This window comes from Vulpes lagopus, chromosome 7 (genome assembly GCF_018345385.1).
Source record: "Vulpes lagopus strain Blue_001 chromosome 7, ASM1834538v1, whole genome shotgun sequence".
NCBI lineage: Eukaryota > Metazoa > Chordata > Mammalia > Carnivora > Canidae > Vulpes > Vulpes lagopus.
Window position 1 is genome coordinate 19,378,028 of NC_054830.1, and position 3,979 is coordinate 19,382,006.

Below are 3,979 nucleotides of genomic sequence, written 5' to 3' on the forward strand. Positions count from 1 at the left end.
GGGGCGGGGTCCCGCTCGCCGACCAATCGCAGCTCGGGGGGCGGAGCCGAGTGGCCGGCGCGGGCCAATTGCAGCCTTGGGATAGGAGGCTGAGGAAAGAGCCGGGTTGAACGTGACCTCGACGCCAGTAGGGAGACCCGGTTGGAGAAGGCCGGGGAGGCGTAGGGGTTGTACCTGCCCGAGCCCAGACTTCTTTTGGGCATTCCGCTTCCGCTTCGTTGGGGACCGGCGCCTTTATCTCTCTGTTGACCTGTGGCAGGGCAAGAGCAGGGTCACGGGCCTGTCCTCCCAGCCAGCGCCGCCCCCATAGCGGTCTGTCTGCTGGGCCAGCGCCCCCTGTGGGCCGCATTTGGATCCCCGGACTCTGCGTGGGGTGGTGGGGAAGTGAGTGGCATGGGGTGGGGGTTTTGAGAACATAGGAGGAGGGGAGGAGTGCAGAGGGGGGCCTCAGATCCGAACAGGTCCTCGGGGGTCAAGGATCCACCACAGCGAGAACGTTTTCTCTGAAAGAGTTGGGGGAGAAGGCGCACCCCAACTTTGGGATGGGGGCAGGTGTGGCAACCTCATTACCCACTTGATGGCTGGGGCACTGGGAGACCCCACCATGGGGCACCTATGCAGGGTGCAGTCTCTTCAGTAGAAACTGTCTACCGCCCCCATTACTATGAAGACAAAGGGGTTTCACAGCTGCCAAGCAACAGAACTAAGATTTGAACCTGGGTCTCTATGGGACCAAATCCCAAGCTCTCTGTCCCGGGACTACTTGTTCCCTCTAACTGGACACTTAGTATGTGCCATGTACTATCAATGATTTCCAGCCTCATCTAACCACTACATATTGGGTCCTCTTCACAGGTGAGGAGATGGAGGCACAGAGAAAATGTACCCTGAATCTCACAGCTGGCAAGTGGTGAGTTGGTGCTTGGAGCCCAGTCCACCCCCCCCTCCATCCTATCTAGGTACCCTGACCTAACAACTCTTAGGTATCCTTCAAGGTCCAGCTTTAAGGTCCTCGGTGAAGCTTCCCTGCCAGTCAATGTCAGAGCACCACAGCTGTCCCCTTGAAAGCTCCCTTACAGATGTCAGTGATTATGCAGTTCTGTGGGTTAAAGGGCCCCAAGGATTTTGCCCTCCAAACACCTTTTGTGAGTTTGACAGAGTTAAGCACCTCACGTCTCTGCTTGGTATGTGGTATGCCCCTGTTTTGCCCCAGGTGTTGTGGGTTCCTGGCCATCTTATCACCACTCCTGCTCTGGTTACTCCCTACCCAACCCTGCTCTGACTGCTGGGCCCACAATGCCACCCAGTGGTAATTCCTCTCAGTTTCACTTGTCAAAATTTCTTGTTCTCTCCAGGATAACCCCTCCTGGCACTCCTTGCACCTTGCTGCAGGGAGTCCCTGCTCCTCCCTCACCAGGAGTAGTCACAAGATGGGTCATCACAATAATAATACACAGCAGTGCTTTCCTCAAAGTCTGGCTCATTTGATCTCTCTAGTCTCATCATTTCAGCCTTTCCTCTCCCTGAAGAATAGTCCACACAGGTGTGTATGTGTGTATATGTGTCGGGGGGTATGTATATTCAGTCCTCTACTCCCCATCCCTACTCCTTGATACACGCACACACACACACACACTGGACCCCTTTAACAAAGTCTGCCACCATGAACCCACCCCTATCCTGGCCCAGCCATCCCAAATAGTGAATTCTCACACCAGTGTGCAAGTGGTTGGTAGAAAATGAGCATCTAGGGGAAACCATGTATTCTGAGTCTCTTGGGTTGAATCAATAGTTCAGAACATCTATGATGGACCTATGTGGGACATGTGTGTGTGCTTGTGTAAGCATTGGCATTGGTGGTGGAAACTGCAAAGGGACAGGGATCACCACCACTGCTTACTTTTCACATTTCCCTATGGTCTGAATTTATTGTAACAAGGAAGTTTTACTTATGCAAGTAAAATTTGAATTAAAAAGAGATCAGTTAAAAAATACAATTATAAAATGCTTAGAACAATTACAATCAGATTCGATTTTTAGAAACTAAGATAGCAATCACAGCATACACTGAGATAATTTGGCTGGGAAAGGAGCCAGCCCCCACCCTCAGTGCTCTGCTTGTGAGTGGGACCCTGCTTGTCCAGAAAGATCTTGCTCAGCTTTGGGTTCATCTGGCCCAAACCATCACCTTTAGAGGGAGGATCCATCTCCACTCTCCAAGCTGTAGAAGCTTCCAGAACACGGAGCTTCCTCCAAATCTCTGAGATCTTAGATCAGATTCTGAGATGGGGCTCAGGGCCCGAGGTCTGGGTCCAGCTGGGCATAAATGTGAGTGAGTGAGTGTGTGTGTGTGTGTGTGTGTGTGTGGTGCATATGTATGCCCATGTGTCTGTACACATGTGCAAATCTGTGCTTGTGCATCTGTGAACATGTGTAAGAGCATATTTGTACAAGTGGATGTGGGAGGGGGCAGGAAGGCACAGGACAGGAGGGCATCATTTGAGGGTGAGAGCTGGGCCCTGGAATTGTTCTCTGGGGGTTTGGATGGAGACCCTGCCATGACTGGTTGCTTGATCTCTCAGGGCTTGTCTGTCTTGCGTGTCTGTCCTGTAGGCTGCATGATGTGGGTATAACCCTGTCGCCTCTGGTCCCAGTGAGATCATGGAGTTCCCAGGTAGAACACCCTCTCAGTGTCTGATCCAAGAAAAGGGTTCAGTAAGTTGAGGCCATCGTCAGGGTCTCTGTTTCACCAAACTCTTCTAGCCTGAAGGTTGTCTCAAGGTGACAGGGCAGAGTGCCGGGCCCTTTCTTCTGGCTCAACCCTGTACACAGCAGATGCCGGTTCTCCAGGAACTGCTGATCTGAAGAGCCTCGGATCTTCAGCCCAGGAGTCCACGTGCATCCACCTGCGTGTGTGCTGGGGTATGGGGAAGTCGGTGGGAGAGCTGTCTGGGCCCAATCCTACCAACAGCAGGAAGGTCTCCGAGACACGGGAGGGGCCGAGGCCTCAGTGCCTGAAGTCCTGACAGTGGCCTGTAGATGGCAGCAGAGGCTCGCGCAGGGACCCTGACCCAGGCCTCACCCACCCAGTCCTAAGTGAGCCACCAAGTTCCAGTCCCTCAGCCTGAGGGTTGGGGAATGGGCGCGGTGTGCTGGAAGAGTGCAGATTTGTCTCAGCAGAGAGCAACACCCCCTGCGGCTCTATACAAGTTGTTTCCTCTGGGTGTGTGTGTGGGGGGGGGACGGGAGAGGGTTGCTCAATTTCCTCATCCGTGAAATAGGAGTTGTTTAACAGCCTGTGATGGAAAAACTGGCTCAAAATACCTAAGATAGTCTAAGATGGGCTCAGAATAGAAACCTAAAAGTGAACGGCAGCACCATAGCTAATATGGAGTATATAGAGTAGGAGGAGGAGACTTTTCAAACACGACACCAAAAGCTCAAAGTATAAAGTGAAAAGTTAATGGATCTGGCAAAATGAGAATTTAGGATATCTGGTCTAAGTACCCTGTGTATCCCAAGGGGAAAAATAAACCACAGATATGAGCAGGAGATGCACACAAGGTGAAAGACATCCAGAACCCCCAGGGATTGGAAAGACGAGTATCACAGCGAAATGCCATTTCTCTCTGCCTGGTGGCAAAAATTAGGACTTTAGGTACGCTGGCGGTGGGCCACCACTAAGGAAGTCGCAAGCCGTACGAGCCTTGCTGGAGGGCCGTCGGCAGGGTGCAGAGAACACGCCCGACTCCAGGGCTTCCTGAAGCTCCAAGAGAAACAAGAGTTTCTGCGCTGTCACTTCCTAGGTCGCTGGCAAACTCCGGGGCTGGCGCAGTCCTCGAGGGCCGCTGCGGGCCGGGGGCCAGGAGGTTTCCGCCCCCTTGGAGAAGCCACGCCTCCTGCTCTGCCCAGGCTCCGGGGCGGGGCCCGCCGTGGGCTCCAGCCCGCCCGGTCCTGCCAGGGCCCGCCTGGCCCTTTA